This window comes from Arachis stenosperma, chromosome 2, assembly GCF_014773155.1.
Source record: "Arachis stenosperma cultivar V10309 chromosome 2, arast.V10309.gnm1.PFL2, whole genome shotgun sequence".
NCBI classification, from domain to species: domain Eukaryota; kingdom Viridiplantae; phylum Streptophyta; class Magnoliopsida; order Fabales; family Fabaceae; genus Arachis; species Arachis stenosperma.
Genome location: NC_080378.1, coordinates 92023444 through 92044470, shown reverse-complemented (window position 1 = coordinate 92044470; position 21027 = coordinate 92023444).

Sequence of the window (21027 nt, the reverse complement as noted above, 5' to 3'; positions counted from 1 at the left end):
CAATGATTAGATCTAATGGCCATGCAATGAGAATCTGATGATCAAGTATGACAAAAAAAAAAATCACAACATGCATCATACATTCATACTTTCTCAAATATCATATACCCAATGATAACATAAATTGAATATGGAATAGGAAAAGATCTTCACAATTTTAGCAACTATAAACGAAATTGATGACAAATTAGGATGAAACTGTGTTAAATGTAAAAAGTGTCGGAAGAAAACATATATAAAAAAAGAAACAACTACATTTGTGGCACATGTAATCAAACACAACAATATCCAACAATAAGGTAACTCTATATACTTTTCATAATCTCATCTATCAAATTATTAGTTGTTAGCCCAATACTTATTTTAGGTTCAGAATTCAATTAAAGGTTTTAGATCAAAGTGTTACAACAACTTTTGTACTATTTAATGGCGACGCAAAAAACTTATTGGGCACAACTGCTTTAAATCTAATGACATTTCAGAAAAATAATGACATTGAAGCATCACTCCATCAAGAGATTAAGGAGAAAAAAATCATATAAATTCAAGACACATCTTCGGAAGAAGAACATACATACAAAGATGGAACCAAATAACACAATAGAAAGTGCATCAAATTCAACAATTCATAAAGAACATATCTTCACAAGAATCTACGACAAAAAGAAGAAAGCACAAAATCTAACAACCAACAAAAAAAAAAGGAGGATGAGCGCCACATAAGATGACTAAGTCCATCAACTAAAACAAATGTTAAAATCAAACCACCAAATAAAAATGTTTAAAAATGTGTACAACTCCCGTCCAAATCTTTTGTACTACAAATTATTTAAAATAAAATACCTTTTAAATTTAACTTCAATTTACACATATTTAATTTATTTCTACAAAACATAACAATTTTTAATATTTATTATATACTATCATTAATTTACCGTCCCGCACATCGCGTGGGTCTTATTTTAGTTTTATGGTAATAGAAGGTATTGTTCTTGGACACAAAATCTCAACTAAAGGCATAGAGGTTGATAAAATCAAGGTGGAAGTAATTGAAAAATTACCACCGCCAATGAATGTGAAAGTAATTCGGTATTTTTTAGGATGTGCAAGATTTTATAGAAGATTTTTCTAAAATCACAAAACTATTAAGTAGTTTTTTATTTAAAGATGCTCCATTTGTTTTTAATAAAAAATATCTGCACGCTTTTAAAATTCTAAAGGACAAATTAATATATGCACCAATAATTGCTCCACCTGATTGGTATGTGCCTTTCGAATTAATGTGTGATGCAAGTGATTATGTAATAGGTGCACTCTTGAAACAAAGAAAAAATAAGTTGTTACATGTTATTTATTATGCAAGTCGTGTTGTGAACAACGCGTAAAAGAATTATACAACAGCTGAAAAAATATTATTAGCTGTAGCATTTGTTTTTGACAAATTCAAGTCTTATTTGGTTGGATCAAAAATAATAATCTGTTCTTAAATATTTTTTTTGTCAAAGTAAGATGCTAAATTTAGGCCAATTAGATAAGTGTTACTACTTCAAGAATTTATCATTTAAATTCGAATTAGGAAGGACTCAAAAAATTCTGTGACAAAAGAATTTAAGATAAACTAGAATAATTAAAGTTTACCATCTATTTTCTTTAAACTTTTTATATTTTATTGCAATTTATATTTTAAAGTGATGTGAAAAATATATCTCTTTATAAAAAAATTTAAAGTTTCTTTACATTGAAAAAATTAACACATTATCATTTATCTTTTTATTTAAATTATCTAATCCAAATGGTACAAAATAATTAAGTACATGATCCAAACATTTGAATTTAATTATAAGTTCACTAGAAATAAAATCTCATTGCTTTTAAGATAAAATTTATCATTATTTTTATTACTTAGTTTATTTTCCCTTTTGAATATATTTTTACTCAAATAAGAGTATAGTTTATAACAAAAAAAAAAAGATAATAAAGTAATAATACAAGAAAACTTCTCACTACAAAACAAAAACTTCTCATTGATATTTATTTAATTAACTGATATTTATTTGCTTAGTTTATGTCCCTTCCCTTTAGTAAGAGCCACACAAACAAAACAAAAACTTCTCATTACAACGAAGTATTATTAAACCTAACAATATTTTTTATTTTGATTAAACTTGATTGCCTCTTTTTGGGTTTTAGGAATAATAATAATAATAATAATAATAATAATAATAATAATAATAATAATAATAATAATAATAATAATAATAATAATAATAATAATAATAATAATAAAATTCTTTTTTATTCATGACCATTTATTCAAAGTATAAAACGTATCTAATAATAATTTTAAAATACTTAATCGGTCTCAACTGCTTAAATTTATGGTCAGATTAGTCTCCTATGATTTGTTACTAATCAATTACTTTTTTGATATGTTAGGTGGGGTCTGTCTTTAGTAAGCTCAAGCCTTTTGAGCTTTTCTAATAGGCATAAAATATAAATTAGAAATATACCCCACATGGGGGTTTAATAATAATAATAATTTTTTTATTTTTTAACTAACAAAACTTTTAATCCAAATTCAGCCCCACCCCCAAACTCATCATACATTACCCTAATTCCCAATTCCTTTCTCCCTGTTTACTCATCAGTTGCCGTCAGCTACTTTACTCTCCGCTGGTCTTAGCATTCACCGTCGCCGTCCAGTCAAGCCGTCGTCGTTGCCGTCCAATCCATCTAACAACGTCGTTCGTAGGCTCTCCCTCCCCGTCTCCTCTTCTCTCTTCTCTCTTCTCTCTTCTCTCGTCGAGTGGTTGTCAGCGCTGTAGTGCTCCATTCCCCCTGCATCCTCCACTTCCATAGTAACAATGGAGTCTCAGACTCAGGTATGAAGTTACTTCATTAATTTAATTTTCTTTTTGTTCCTTTTATCTTCTTGTTGTATTCCTCCACTCCTTGTATGAATCTGTTGTATTGCTTCCTTTCGTTGATTTCATTCAATTTTTTGTTCTATTTATTTGTTCTGATTCACGGGTTGTAGGCTATATTTGTTCTGTTTTGTGCTACAAGTATGTTGGTGTAGCTAAGATTCATGCCAATTTGGTAATCATGTGTAGCAATTGTAATTCTCCATTATTGTTATATTGGTATCTAACATAGTGAGGCATGAGGCTTCATGGATTTTACAAACAATGGTATGAGAATGGATGTGGTTGCGTAAGAAGTAAATTTCTCGGTTCTTACTTTTTAGTGATGGAACAAACTCTGATGTTCTAGTTTTTAGTTAACCTGTTCTTATATTCTGTCTTTGAGTAACCAATGTTTAGTTAGTTATGCAATTTGCATTAAAAGAAGAATGCCAAACTATTTATAGATGATTCTTTTTTAATGAAATGAGTAAAAGAAAATAGTTCATCTAGATCATGATTTTTCTTATGCCAAACTATTTATAGAAGTATTCAACAAGTTATGAGTTCTAGCTATTTGATGTTGTGTTTTTTATTTCATTACTTTTGGAGGCTACAACAGCGGAGTTGTTGAGTTTAGTTTGAAAATTGCTCTACTGTTTGTTTACATTAATGGTTCTATTATGAGTTTAACACCTGACTCAAGGAAACCTTTGAATGCTTGTTGACTAGTGTTACATTATGTTTGAGAACATGATAATGAAATGAAATGACTATGTCACTGTGAAATAAGGAAACTTACCTAAATTCTGATACATGATTATATATCATATTTATTAGGCACATGCATATATATGCCCTTGGCTTTTAATTTGGATTTCAGTAGTATCATTTTGCTTAAAGCTTATGATGAACTGTTGCATACTTATTGCAAATTAATTTTCCTACACTTTTTAGCAGTTTCTGAAGAGTATCACATCCGTTAAGATTTGAAGTTTGCCAATTAAGCAAATTAGTTATTGCAGAAGGCAACTTCTTTAGCTCATGATTGAAAGACAGGTTAAGGTACCTTAGATGTAGCAATTCAGCTGCTTTCAATGGAAGCTCTTTTATTGCGCAAGAGCTTAAGTGTTGTTTGGATTGATACCCTTTCAAGTATATTTTGTTACATATAATATTGTATGGCTAGTTCATAAGCCTTCCTATTTGCTGTTTTGATCCAGGAATATTTAAATTCCTCAAGGTATTATGAACAGAGTGGTGGCGAGACTGCGTCCTCAATCGATTACGATTCTGATGGTATAAAATGTTTTAAATTTTATGTTTATTTTTTGTTATACTTATTTTACTATTTTTAAACTTAAAAATATGTCGCTTAAATTTTAGGGGCAAATGATGATGATGAGGCAGAGTTGTGAATCATCCGTTGCAACAATCAAAGACGAGTTTAAGAGCACTTTTTTCTGTTTCTATTAGTTATACTTTTGGAACTTGTTTACATCACTCTGAATCTTAAATACTTTAGAACAGGAGAATGAGTTATTCATTTCATTTTTGTGAATGTACTTATATTTGGATGATTGTTGCTGCTTGTGTTTGCAGCCAAGAATGCTTTTTATTGATGTTAAACATTAGTTTCAATATGAATCAACATTAGTTTGTCCAATTTGTAGAAAGTCTTCGTGACATTTGATCCATTCATGTATTTATCATTTAGATAAGGGATTACTGTTCCCTCATTAATCTGCAACATGCTTGTGACCTGACTTCATTGCATCCTTATTTGAGCATAAGCTATATTGATTTATCTTTATTTGACAATAGTTATCTCTTATACTGGCTCTTATTTTGGTTTGTGGAAGAATTAATCTGTCCTTTATACTGGCTCTTAGTTCTTACTTCTGTTTGCCATTCATCAAAGCTTTCGTCATATTTGCTAGCTCCAAACTAGTAAATTACTATGAGAGCTTAGTATATATATTTGTCAGGGACTATACAAGTTTATACTCTTCTTAGAACTCATTTTGCTAGAAACTTGCTACTTAGAAATACAGATTGAAAGCCAATGTTGTATGAGTAGTTTGGGAGAGCTTTTAGTAAAAGGTCTACTGAACAAAAATTGTGTCTAAGCATTGAAATATTACAAAAATTGTGTCCAATTTTCAAGAACTTCAATCTTGCATTCAATGGATTTCATTAAGCAGAGGAAAGAAGATACATTTTTGGCATCACCTTCATTTTCAAAGTACAACCAAAATTAAATGGACAGGTAGCTTGTTATATTTCAATTTTTTTTCATATATTTATATCTCTTACTATCTATTTAGGTTGAACGGAGGGAGTTTTCATTTCAAAGAACAATTTCTAATTTCGGTATCCGAAAAATACCACAATACTGATCAATACCACCAATACCAAAATTCACCAAAAAATGCTTTTGAAGTTTGGGATAGCTTTTCGTAAAAGGTCTACTGAACAAAAATTGTGTCTAAGCATTGCAATATTACAAAAGGATCACTTTTCAAATTCTGCTCAACACAGTTCCCATCCTTTACTGTCATGGATTAAGGGGCTAAATGGCTAATACTTCATAATTTGTTGAAACTTCCAAGTATCCATAAACATTAATCTAATTCAGTTTTTTATGCTAGAATTTTAAAGTTACTGCCATATCATATCTTTGATTTACATAATAAATTAATAATAAATATTTTAAGAATTTTTCCATGTGTTGCTGAAGAGCTGCTTCTTGACATGCTTGTAAGAGAAGACAACATAGGACTTTCCATGCTTTCACGGAAGCTACCTGATCTATCTAATGAAGCAGCCATGTGGGATCCACGCTGCCCAGTGTACAATGGTCTATCTGGGCTACTGGAAGTTGGATCAAACTTGCTAGATGTTGCCATTGCACTAGTTTGCACACAGCATTTGAGTAAAAGTTACAAGACAGAGAGCAGTGCACGACAAAGATATGGCACTAAGCCACATAAAGGGCAAATCCAAATCACCAGAAATCAATCAGACAAAGCACCTGAAATGGTCAATATAATCACAGACAAAAATCAAACTGAATAGTTAAAGTTATGCCATTCTCCTAAAGTTAAAGTTATGCCATTCTTCTAAAGTTACTGCCATATCATATCTTTGATTTACATAATAAATTAATAATAAATGTTTTAAGAATTTTTCCTGGTTTTAAAACTTAGAATTTGAGTAGCTGAGCTTAAATACGATTCCTTAGCATTTAGCAATACAATTATCATTATTTTTTATCTGTCTCTTGGACTAAAACTCAAGAAATAGCGCACAAGTAACACAGATATTTATTCAATGATAAAGCTGATTAATAGACATGCATTATATACTAATTCAGCCAAATTATACCATGATAATGGAAGAAAAAAAATGATAAGCAAAACAGGATGAAAGCCGTAATAATACTGATCATGGAACAGGCATAAAAGCTAATATCAAATAACCTGAACTGCAATTAAATATTTTGAAAACTTGTTTCAAATACATAAATTGCAATAAGCAATTAAATTGTCTTAAATAGTATCAAATAACATAAATTGCAAAACTAAATACCACAAACTAGTGTATACAAATAACAAATCATCTATAGTTGATTGAGTTCGTGTTGTTGAAACCAATGCTCACTAGCGTTATCCATAATGGTCTTTCTCAATTCATTGGAGGATCCCAAAACCAAGTCTATGGTAGTTGTGATTAGCACCTGATTTTCAGAAATCTAAAAGCACCAAAAAAAAAGAGAAAAAGCAAATCCAAAATTAAGAGGTCACTAGAGGGAATGCAGCAAACACATAGGAAATAAAATGATTGAGGTTGTCACCTTTGATGGTATCTTAGGATTAAACGAATATTCCATATGCAACTAGCTTAGTACCCATAAGGCAGAATCTTTCTGGCATGTTGGAGGAGGTTGCACATCGTGAACCACTTCAATTGTTTGGGAAGACCAGCCACCAGAAAAGTCACCATGTTCAAAAGGACAAGCCTCAAAGTGTGCTGAAGAAATAATCTGGGACAAAACAACAGCCTACAAACAGCGAGTAGCGTTATAATTTGGAAGGAGATATCATATGGACATAGCCACATCAATTGAAACAGTTTAGAACAATACCAGAGTGTTAGTAGGGAAAAGAACATATGGCATACATGATGCAAAACTCAAGATTTTTATGTAGGGAAAAGAACAGCAAATGCTTACCCCCTAGCATTGCACAGAGAATCAATTTCATCAATGAAAATTGTACTTGGTGCATATGCTCTTGCAAGATCAAACAAATACCGCACCATGCGTTCACTCTCACCACGCCATTTGGAAACTAAAGTTGCGGAAGAAACATTAAAGAAAGTGGTACCGCATTCAGTAGCAACTGCTTTAGCAAGAAGTGTCTTCCCAGTTCCGGGAGGCCCAAACATGAGAACACCTTTCCACGGTCTCCTAATCCCCTGTCAGAATCACATATAATGAATTGCACAGAAAAGGTCTTTCCATGACAACAACAATGGGATAGAAATACAACAATAGCCTGCTTAAGGCCATCGAAACTCAGCATAACAAGAGAATTTGTGTGCATGACTACACAAGCATGAGAGAATTCCAAGTAAAAAAAAGAAACAGTAGCATGCAAGATTAATTCAAATTTCAACATATAGCAATACAACTACCAAGAGAATAAAAAGCACCAGACATCACCAAAGATCCGCATAAAATAATCTAAGTTCTATACATTTTACACGGTTCTTAGATACAAGAATCCTCCCTCTAAGTTTTTTATTGTTGGCTTAATTTTCAATTCTGATCTCCATTCTCGGCTTCTAAGGAAGCAAAATCCAACAATGAAAACTGAAGGGCATGCATAAAAAAGGTTAATTAGCAAGGTTTTGCTTTCCAAGAGAATCACGCCCTTCTGTTCTGCTTCTCACAATTCTATGGAATACTTCCCTGATCGGAAAAATTTAATCGGAAAATTCAGAAATTAGAAGTTCAATAATGCACAAAAAAAAAATTAAAAAGAGAGAGGAGAGAAAGCTCACCGAGATAGATCTCTAAGGATCCGCTACCAATTTTCCGACCGATACAGAACTAATTTCCAACTCGAGGCTCCATTAAAGATCAACTTCTTTTGAGCAAAACCCTACAAAAGATTCGAAAATTTGATAAGATAAACGAAAGCCGAGCAACAGAGTCTGACCAAAATCCTACGAATTTTCGTTGTGGAAGAAGGCTTAACCTAATAATCTTACTAATTTTGATATATGGGGTCTCCCATCGGTCAAAATGGGGAGTAAGGAGTTTAGAGTCCATCATAGCAACCCTATGATGAGGAGGACAGCCTTCTCTCCCCAGACCCTTGCTGCAACTGGTAGCATCTCCCCTCTTCATGAATCGCTGCAGGATTTGAGACCGCCACGAGTTGTTCATAGGGTTCAAACTGAAATTCGCGCTCGGGTGTGAATTGGTAGCTCACAATCTCTGAATTCGCATCGCCAGAAGGCTTAGAAAGGATAGAAAATTCTTCGGTGGACAGTGAGTAGAGGAAGAAGCGGAGGAAAGAGGAGGTAGAAGAAGAAACGGGGTTCATCGTTTGACGAAGAAGACAGAGGATGTGGGTGGAGGGAAGAGGCAGGGACGCATAGCTGCAGCAAGCAAGGGTTTAGTTCTGAATTTTTATATTGGACAATATTAAAATATTAAAAGAGTTGTTATCTTTTAATGTAATTTTTAATAAATTAACAATGATATAAATATAAATCATTAGATCGTTTATTAATTTAATCTAACGCTTTGAATCTAATAGTGTATCAGATAAACTCATAAGAGGTGGACTGATTTTAGACAAGAATAGTTTGTGAAGAAAAGAATTAATATATCCTCTAAAATAAGGATTAATAAATCTCTCTAAAACAATTAATTATTTATTACAAGTATGTTATCTTTTGGATAAATAATCAAGAATTAAAAAAGACATTTTAGATTAATAAGTGGGTCAATTTGTCCAACCTGCTCGGAACACAAATTTTACAATTTGTATTCGATCTGACTTGTATGATAAATAAAATTTTGTCAAACACTATTTCAAATGTTATTTACACCTCAGCCACCACAACTACATGGAATGACTTTTTTAACATTGAAAAAAAAAATTACCTACCACCAGAAATAAAAAATACAAAAATAATTTTTAAGTCATTACCTACTTTTATAAATATCCTATCAAACTCAGTTATTTCTTAATCTCAATTCACTTAAATTTATTTAAATTCTTGTTAATTTAAGTATTAGAATTTTTTATAAGTATTTTATTATCATCTTTCAAAAACGTTGGACAAGTTCATCTTTTTAGTGAACAAGTGAGAACCTTCATTTTAAAAAGTGATTTTAAATTTAGACCCATAATTCATTAGTTTCAGGTAACCCCTATTATTATTATTATTATCATTATCATTATCATTTCTATCTATTCAAAATTAATAACTTTAGTTACAGCGAAATAACTTGTAATTACAGTGACAAGCAAGCCAATACTTATTTAAAATTTTATGAAAACCTTTATTATTTATTAACATTTTAAGGTGCTATCATATCACAATTTAAAATGATATTCCAACCATCCCATTCTAGTTGAGAGTATTATGTTCATAAATTAGATAGCTTTTAATATATATTTCGAAAATATATAATAATTCTCGAAATATATATAATTGTCAGCCTTTCGAGATTTAGGGATTCAAAATAATAAAAAGTATATTTAAATGTTGGCATTCATTCTGAATACTACAATACAAAATATTTTATTTCCATCTCTATGATGAGAATAATAAAATACTGTATATAAAACACAATTTGTGGGAAAATTTATTATATTATTCTTTAAAAAAATTAAAAAAATTCAACAAAAATAATTAAAGTATATATTTTGTCATCATTAGCATGATTAATTTTTTTTTTAAAAAAATTTAACGTTTAATTTAATTTAATTCTTTTATTAATATTAAAAAATTTGAATTCTACCTCTATTATTAGATTTTTGATAACCAATCACTAGTCAAATTTTACATTTTTAATTTTATTCTTACTTCCTCCCAGACTCCCTCCCCCTGGCCTATTCTCCTTCCACCTCTTTCTTAAGAAAGCAACCACCACCACCGTATATATATATACCTTACCTCCAAACTACCTCCTTCACCCCTCACCCACCAACCCTCAACAATAACAACCACCACCTTACATCACCTCCAACTGCTACATTTTGCTTCATCAATAATGGACATATCAACAGCAAATTTAATTTTGTAGCAACAATTTATCCGCTGATAAGAAATATTTATTAAACTACTCTTCCTCTCTTCTTTTCTTATTCTTTCACAATTTTATCATGTATCAGAACTTTGGTATCCTCCTTGAAAAGGATACATAAACTATCATTTTTTCGGTGAAAAATTACTCTACTTCTTTTTCAACCTTCTCTCACAATAAATAATCAATCTTTTAATTTAGCTCAGAATTCAACCAAACTCTATTACATCCATCCAAGTAAAAATTCAACATCAGTCTTGGTTATCCCTATTCTAACAGGAAACAACTATCTTTCATGGAATAATCACTATGGCCTGTCTGCGCATTCTTCCGGCAGTTTCATCTAGCCTCCTTCTGACAATTTCGTTTGCATTCTGTTTCAGCGGTTTAATCTGCATTCTGTTTTAGCAGTTCCATATGCACTCTCTACGTCTCGCTTATTGCGCTCTACGCGCCCTCTGAAGACCACTCTTATTGCGCCATAAAGATCAATCTTATTACGCTCTACGTGCTTATTTTTCATTTTTTTGCGAATTTTTTTTAAGATCGCTGCTCAAGCACAGCATCTCCTTTTATATTTTTGTCGCCGGCAGTTCAAGCTCCACCGCACGCATCTTCCTTCGTGTCACCACATCAGACGCTCAACAATTTCATTGGAACTTATCAAAAGCTGTGGATTATTGACATCTTCTATCCACCAACTTGCGGGGGCGTATTAAACTACTCTTCTACCTTAGCCCATGACAACAATAAAGAAGTTTCGTAGCCCACAAATTCAGTTCAACAGAATACATAAATTTAATTACAATTTTAGTCTTTCTTATCTTATTTTTTCTTTATCTTATCTTTAGTTGTTCTTATCTTATCTTTATTTGCTTTTATCTTTCTTAAGTCAATGCTCTATATATATTTAGTTTTACCTTTATAATTTACAATACAATTCAATCAATCAACAATCAATCTATATATATTTAGTTTTACCTTCATAATTTACAATACAATTCAATCGATCAACAATCAATAAAAGTTTGTCATGAAACCACTCATCCCAAAAACTTAAGCTGATAGGAGAAGGTAACACTAATGGTTATATATCTAACATTCTCCTCAAGCGAGAGCCTCTCTTTTTGGGTTTGATTGATTTGTTATTTTTTTTATTTTTTGGGGTTCACCAAGATTCGAACTCTTGACGTTTCAGACATAGAGCTCTGATACTATGTCATGTCATGAAACCATTCATCTCAAAAACTTAAGCTGATAGGAGAAGGTAACACTAATGGTTATATATCTAACAATATTGTTGACGTGCTGGTGATGGCTTCACAATCATTAAATTTACAGACGGTTAAAGTATAACACTCTAATATTTTTAAGTAAAATTTAAGCTTTATTTAGATTTTATTAGTTGTTGATAATTAATTTTTACAAAATTTTTTAAATAAGATCTTTATATAATATAATTTATAAAAAATAGTGAACAAATATTTTTTATTTTTAAAAGTCATTTAAAAATAGTGAAAGACTTGATAATTAGAATTGTTACTAGTTAGGAAATATAAGTGGATCTAGTGATACTAAGACGAAAAATAGCCATATTAAACCATAAAGACAAAAATAATGACAAACTTTACTTATATCAAATAATCATATAAAAAAATATCATAGCCACTATTGTAGTCATTCAATAAAGATAAAATAAGACACATAGAAAATTCTAATTCTCTCAATTTGTATAATTATAACTAAAACAATTACCTATCCGCCATTCTTGATATGATTTTGAACAAGTGTTTAACCTTTCGTATCTATGTCTTATAGTGTATTGGTCTTTTCAACTCAATCAAGTATTGCTTTGCACCGCATCGTTTTTTAAGATGGTATGGGGAGCGGGGTGAGAAATAAAAAGCTCTCAATAATTTATCTATATGGTGTCATCATCGTATCATTCTCCAACCACTCCAAATTTTAAAATAAAAATAATGATGACATAAGATTGTTCAATTATTATTTTTAAAAGTCTTTGTTAGTCAAATGGTGTAAGTTTTAGGTATTTCTTACTTATATTATGACACATGTAACTCATGAATGAAATGCAATCATATAGAACGTAAACACATAAACTTTGACTTAGTTTCTCTTGACATTCTCCTAACTTCTATTTACATGAAAAGAAAATGATTCCTTATTGCATAAACTCTTATACAATACATGAAATTAACTCTAACTTTTCTTAAGCATTTCTTGACATTCTCCTAACTTCTATTTACATGAAAAGAAAATGATTCTTTACTCACATAAACTCTTATACAATGCATGAAATTAACTTTAACTTTTCTTAAGCATTCTTTTAATATTATGTTGATTTTGGAGGGCATTGGGCTCAAACCGGATATAAAATTGATGGAGTCTCTTTCTCTTACCGAATGTTCTTATCCCAAAAGCTTATCGATCATCTTCCCTTATCGAAGGATCACTTCAATTATCTTGTCTTTGAAGGTTACCTTTCCTTATCAAAGAATCATATCCTCAGTTCTTTAATGCACATAAGATGATTATTATAATACTTAATGTGTATACAACAAAAAGACATTATATAATGACATACAAGGTCAACATCTATATAAAAAAATATTTAAGATATGATACGTAAAAAAAAATAGTATAAAACTCTTACCTCTAGTAAAATTTGTAAAAATCCTATATATACTTCAATTATCTTGTTCTACGACTATACTTTGTGTGTGTTTTGATGTAGATAGAATGTTTGGCTAAGGGATAGATTTCATTCTTCTAAGTACATGCATGAGATTAAGAATAAGATTTGGTTAAAAAACAATAGATCATAGACTATTAATAGAAATGATACGAGAGATATTAAACATGAGTTATGATGCCTAAAATGTCTGACTCGATGAATTTAATATAAATACGGAGGTTGCGAAAGATATAAATCTTATATATGCAAATCTCTGAGTCCGTATTGGCTTTATTATAGAAATAAAATCTTCATATTCATGATCTTCATAGTTATTATAGTTAAAGATGATTCCTTCTCAAACAATATATAAATAGAATTTGTGAATAGTTTTGGAGAAGAATTTAGAATGAGAATAAGAAAATGAAAAAAAAAAAGAATTTTCTTATAATAAAGTGAAAAAAGTATATGAATGACAATTTACAGAGATAATATAAGATAAAAGAAATAAGTCACCTAGCAAAAAAAAGAGAATAAAATGAGAAAAGAATGACTCAAATGGCTCTTAAGTATATGTAGATTGTGTAAGAAAAATCTAGCTAACTCGTATTTAGATAAAATCTTCAATCTGAATCATCACTTTCCAAGTCCTATAACGTTTTCTACATTTGGAATTTAAAAATAGATATTAGAGACAAATTTATAAAGAACTGAGTTAACGTTAAAATAAATTTTGAACAAAATCAATCGAGTACTTGTAATTTAAAATATTTACAAAATACTGTTGGTATGTCAAGCTGGTTTGTTACAATGCAATTTTTTATTATAAATTTATAATAAATTTATCTACATAATTAAATTTGAATTTGATTTTGTATGAAACTCAAAGAATAAAGATAATTTTCTTATCTTTTCATGTAGCCAAATATTATTTAAATCTAATAAATATAGAATTAAGTATGACTATATCTTTAAAAAAATTGTTTATTTTCGATTAAAAGTTTACTATAATTAGTATTTTTATATTTTTAAATTTTAAATTAAATATATTAGTTTTTTAAGTATATTATCTTTTAATTTTTTATAAAATTAAAATTAAAATTATTATAAATTTAATTAATTAATTATTAAATAATAAATATATTTCAAAAAAATTGAGATGCTACATAAAGTATAGTAACAATTAATGAATTAAATTTAAAATTTAATTATGAATATGTGTTATTGACACCAAACCATCAATAATGGATTTTCATTAATAAAATTACGTCGGCATAAAATAAATGTTTAAAATAGATTTTTACTTCTAATTGTTTTACCGACTACCTAATCATAGATAAATGGACTAATAAAACAATTTGTTTTAATCTTGTCGCTAAAATAATTTACTGATGATTTGGCCTTCAGTAATTTCAAAAACGGAAATAAAGTGTCACATTATCTTTTTTTTTTTGTTAAATTATATTAGAATCAATTAATATTTATTAGAATTATTTAGTATATCTGAATATTTAATATAAAATATTATATTTTTATTATTACGATAATATTTATAAATATCTTTTATATTATATTATCCAGACAATTTGAATACACTCAATAATACACAAATTCTTTCACCAGTTTAATCTCTTGTTTCTAACATACTATCAGAGTCATGGTATCCTCCTTAAAGAAGATATGTTCTTTTTCTTTTGGTGAAATCACCGTATTTTTCACACTTTTCTTCTATTCCATTTTTCTTGTCTTTTGTCACTTTTTTTTATGCTTTTTCACCTCAACGACTAGCCTATTATTCTTTCTGTCTTGTGTCTTTCCAAGTCGAATGATCAAACACCAATGTCATCCGCTGTTTACCTATTCTCATAGAGAAATCATATAGTTCTCATTCTCTTTCGGCAGTTCCGTCTGCGTTTCCTCGTGGCAGTTCCGTCTTCATTCTCTTGTGGCAGTTCCTTTTGCGTTTCCTTGTGGCAGTTCCATTTGTGTTTTTTTGTGGCAGTTCTGTCTGCGTTATCTTGTGGTAGTTCCATTTGCATTTTCTTGTAGCAATTCCGTCTACGCTTCCTTCAGATAGTGACAGTTCCGTCTGCGCTTTATTTAGACAGCGGCAGTTCCGTCTGTGCTTCCTTCAGACAGCGGAAGCTCCGTCTGCGCTTTCTTCAGACGGCGGAAGTTCTATCTGTGCTTCCTTCCGGCAGTTCTGTCTGCGCTTCTTTCAGACAGCGGCAGTTCCATATGCACTTCCTTCCAGCAGCTCCGTCTTGTCCGTTCTATTAGTTTATGCATTTTATTTTTATTCTGTTGTTTTAAATAAGTTTCAAACTCAAGTTATCACTTGAGTTTGAGGGGGTGTTAGAATATATTAGGATCAATTAGTATTCATTAGAATTATTTAGTATATCTGAATATTTATTATAGAATATTACGTCTTTATTATTACGATAACACCTATAAATACCATTTTATATTGTATCATTCCATACAACTTCAATACACCGAATAATATACAAATCCTTTCTCTAGTTTAGTCTCTTGTTTCTAACATGGTATCAGAGTCATGGTATCCTCCTTGAAGAAGATATGTTGTTTTTCTTTTGGTGAAATCATCGTATTTTTCACACTTTTCCTCTATTCCATCTTTCTTGTCTTTTGTCATTTCTTTGATACTTTTTCACCTCACCGACTAGCCTATTCTTTCCGTCTTGTGTCTTTTCAAGTTGAATGATCAAACACCAATGTCATCCGCTGTTTACCTAATCTCATGGAGAAATCATATAGTTTTCACTCTCTTTCGGCAGTTCCGTCTACGTTCTCTCGTGGCAGTTCCGTCTGCATTTTTTCGTGGCAGTTCCATCTGCGCTCTGTCCTGGCAGTTCCGTCTGCATTCTCTCGTGGCAGTTCCATCTGTGTTTTCCTTTGCCAGTTCCATTTGCGTTTTCTTGTGGCAGTTCCGTCTGTGTTTCCTTGTGACAGTTTTGTCTGCGCTTCCTTCCGGCAATTTTGTCTGTGCTTCCTTTCAGACAGCGGCAGTTCCGTCTGTGCTTTCTTCTGGCAGTTCCATCTGCGCTTCTTTCAGACAGCGGCAGTTCCATCTGCGCTTTCTTCTGGCAGCTCCGTCTGCGTCTGTTCTATTAGTTTATGCATTTTTTTATTTCGTTGTTTTAAATAAGTTTCAAATTCAAGTTGTCACTTGAGTTTATGGGGGGATGTTAGAATATATTAGGATCAATGAGCATTCATTAAAATTATTTAGTATATCTGAATATTTATTATAGAATATTACGTCTTTATTATTATGATAGCACCTATAAATACCCTTTTATATTGTATCATTCCAGATAATTTGAATACACTCAATAATACACAAATCCTTTCTCTAGTTTAGTCTCTTGTTTCTAACACTTTTTTTGTTAACAAAAACACTCTCTCTATCAAAATACTCTATTGCTGACAAAATAGTACCGAACTTTTGTTATTGACAAAATAATTCCTAAATATTTTTAAAATTTGATAAGCATATCTCTGAACTCGTCGAAGCACATCTCCGATGAGAACGATACTAAAATGGCCACTGTATTTTAATGATATAACAACATTGTTAATGTATAATACCTAGGTATTAATTAAAAATACCACCCTAGAAAATCAAATCAACCCCTCTTTCTGGAACTCTAATCCCCTCTCTCCCCTCCCTCTCCAACGCACCCTCTCACGCTGAAACTGTGTCTCAACCTTCTCACTATCTGTCACTGACACTGTACGGTAGCTATCTCGTCGTTGGGTTCTCTGTGTCTGCCAGCTTCTGTGCTGTTTGATCTGTTGCCTTCATCTGCGTCTCGTCATTCCTGCACTTTAGCTGATATCTCTGCAGCATCATCCCTGCACATTGTCTCTGCGCTTCCTTTGTCTGTGTTGAAGCTGCCATCTTGGTTCTGCCATGGCTCGCCATTTCTGTCTCTGTCTCTGATTTTGCATGCCGTCTTTCTGTCACCTCGAGTTCGTCTTTACGGGTTTGTTTCTCTACCATTGTCGCTTATCTTCGTGATCCGTCCTTCTCACTAAATCGATATGCTTTCTCCTTGGGCTTCGCCGCTTTCGTCTAGCCAACATCTCCAGCTTTCTCTTCTCGGAGCTCTATTGTGGTGTCAAATTCGTAGATTTTCATGATCTATTTTCATTCTGTCTTTCTCTGATTTTCATTCTCTTAGAGAATCAATCTATCTTTTCTCTATTTTTCATTCTCTTTCTTTGATTTTATTAATGAATGTTGTGGTTTTGATACTAAGATTGATTGCTTGATTGGATTTAAATTTAAATATGGATTTTGATATTGTTATGTTTGTATTTATCAGTATGGTTTATGATTCTGAAAGAGCACGTTGGGAGGAGGATTTGAGAAAATTAGGGTAAACTTAGTGCATTGGGGAGGGAGGGGATTAGGGTTTTAGAAAAAAGGGAGTTTTGGTGTTTTGATGTTTCAGGTTGGATTGGGGTATTTAATTAAAAATTTCAACTAGGTATATACATTAACAAGACTGCTATTTCAGTAAATACAGTAGTCAGCTCAGCAACATTGCTCCGACGAGTTCAGAAACTCGCTTGTCAAATTTTAAAATTATTCAGGAATTATTTTGCCAATAACAAAAGTCAAGTGTTATTTTGTGAGCATCAAAATCTTTCGAGTACTGATTTGGTATTTACTTCTTAACAAAAACACTCTCTAACTCCCTTTCTCTCCCTAATGATGACTTTGGATGTCAATTTCTCTCTCATTAAAGCTCCGTATGTAGCAATCCTCAGTTTTAAAAATATAAATATAAATAAGTTATAATTTATTTTATAAAATTAGAATTCCTTAATTTTAGAAAATTATTTTTATTATCAGTAATTGAACTAATTTTATAATAATTTAAATTTAATCAAATTCATATTATTATTATTATTATTATTATTATTATTATTATTATTATTATTATTATTATTATTATTATTATAAATATTAGATATAATTGTCATGAGTATTATATGTATATTATAAATTTATATAGTTTTGTTTCCTGGTATTATATATTTATTGTTGTTATTATATTCACTACGTTACTATTATTATTACTATTATTACGTTTATTATTATTATTATTACATGATCATTATTACTATTTCTAGTATTATTATTACTATTATTAATTATAAAATAAAGAAATAAAAGGCGGTGTTGATTATGCATTACGATTATTATTATTATTATTATTATTATTATTATTATTATTATTATTATTATTATTATTATTATTATTATTATTATTATGCATGTGCGCATATATATATATATATATATAAGGCGACAGCCATTTATTTAATGGAAAGCCATTGCATACGTATACCCATATATATAATATCTAGTTATGAGTATCATTAGTCTTATTATATCATTAGCTTTATATATATAATAGTACCAACTGAAGAAATTAAGTACCATTTACTTTATTATTATTATTATACTTGCGCCGCCATATATATATATATATATATATATATATATATATATAGGAATGAGAGGCGAGAGAGAAGAGTAACCGAGAGAGAGGAACGAGAGGGCGTAAACCCACTAAACTTTCGATTTCGATTTCTTGCAATCCGTAACTCCAATAAAAAATCTAATTTGGTAAAAGTATTTGTATCATCCTCCTCTACATGTTGGCACCACTTTTGACCGGTAGAAGTTGACGGTGATGTAGCTCCTCTACCCCTTGAGTTTGACCAACTGGAGTTTTAGGAGGCATAAACAATTCTGGATATTTTCTTCTTCGATAGTTCAGTCAGAAAATTTCTCTGAAGCTTCGAATATTTTGATTCCGTACAAAGGTATGGTTTTGGTTTCTCGTAGTTAATATTTAATGTCACGTGAAAACTTAGGCTAGAAGACCTTAAGATAGGAATGAAATGAATGAATAATTGATGGATTGTGTATATGGTATAAAATGTGAGGTTTAGCTGTTGTCAATAATTCGCTGTTGAAGTTGGTCGATTTGGAAAAAGACTTAATATTGGTATTCGTTTGATTATGAAATAATTTGTTACTGGAAATGGTTTGAATGACTGAGAGGTGTTTGGTTTGATAGTTGGGACCCTTGAAGGGTGGCAGAAATTTGAGTCTTAGAGGAGATATTGCCAAAATTTCTATAAGAATTGGAGTTTTGATTTGAGGTATTATTTTAAAAGGGAAAGAGAGTATTATGTGGCTTGTGTATTTGAGACTATTTGTTGACCCTCTGTCGCAAGATGTGACCGGGCACTTTAACTCCCCGATTCCCCCATGGGCATGCATATAAATATGAATATTGAATATTATTGAGCTTGGAGTTTAACTCCATGGAATGCTATATTATTGAGCTTGGAGTTTAACTCCATGGAATACTACATTATTGAGTTTGGAGTGTGACTCCATGGAATATTATATTTGAGCTTGGAGTTTGACTCCATGAAATATTATTGAGCTTGGGGATGCGCGCACAGAGGGACTGTCCAATGGTTAACTACTAGGACATGTCGGGTTGGCTGCATAACCGACAGATGAGACTCATCAGCCATAGGACAGGCATACATCATAGGCATTTGTTTGTTTGCTTGAGCGTGCATTGTTTTGGTTTGTTTAACTGTTTAATTCCACTTATCTGCTACTTGTTCTACTTGCTGTAAATGTTTCTCTATCTGTGTTTTCCTTGTTTGAATTGTATGTGTATCTTTTCTGAGAAACCCCTCTTGACGGAGGTGTGAAGGGGCTTGTCCTACGAGTGATTCAGAGGATTAGAGGAGACATGAAGTGGAATATTAGGTTAAAGTTAGTTTCAGAACTAGAATACCTTAGATAACTTACCTAACTTTTGGTTTAGTTTATCTTCCTTAAGAATGATTCTGAGTGTCAGAGTTCTAGAAGTGCCTCTGGCTTTCCCGGGGCCTTTTATATTAACTATGCGGGCACCTTTACCATACTGAGAACCTCCGGTTCTCATCCCATACTATGTTGTTGTTTTTCAGATGTAGGTCAAGAGACACCTCGTTGAGCGCTGGATATCCTCCTTATAAGCGAAGAACTACCTTTTGGACTGTCATATTTTGTTTTAGGCTATGTATATATGTTTATAGAATCTCCGCATGTACATTTTGTGTTTTGTCCCTCCTAGAGGTTGACTTGGAGATACAGGTGTTTATTTTGTAGTTTGAGTTTTATTTTGGGTTATATATATATATATAATTATATACTCTGGCCGGCCTTAGCTTAGCAGGTCGAGTCTGGAGCTTGCTATCTGAGTTTTGGAACTCTGATATGTATATATGCTTTTAGCTTCCTTTTGATCTTGTCTATCCGTTTTATGAATATCCATGCGAGTGTCACACGATTTTCTGTTTATCGTTCTTGTTTAGCTTATTCTTCAAGACTCTTAGATATAATTTCTTTCAACTATATTTATATGTCTTTTCTTTTAGAGGTCGTAATACCTCGCCACCTCTGCTTTACGACTTAAGCGTAAAATTCTGTGTGGTAGGGTGTTACACCATATTTCGAGACGTTGCACTTTTGTTACAGATATTTAGAAGAGCTGGTGTAGTTGGTGTTCAATAGATTTTATTGTCTTTAGATAGGTATTTTATAATTTGTTAATATTGGTAACATGATACATATCTGGGAAGGGGGTATATTTTGATGACATGTTCTCCAAAAGTGTAAATTATTATTATGCTACTCATACTACAGATGGAGTTCTCCTTTTTTTTGTGAGTTGGTTTTTATCAATTTTTTTTTTGGAAATAAAAGAGCTCAATACAACAAGGTGGAGCATTAGACAGAAGATAGAAACAGAAATAAAAGTTTAGAATGACAACTCCAATTCCTTTGTCATCTCCACCCAAATACACTAAAAGTGAAAAATAACCCAATCAACTATTTTTCCAGTGATCCTTGATCAAAGGCGATCCAACCAAATTTCGAAATGCTCTTTCATTGGTCCTTGTATTGTCCAAAGGCGTCTAACATCAACTAATTACACTATACCTGCCATGAAAAATCACGCAACAAACAAGTGGTATATATTTTC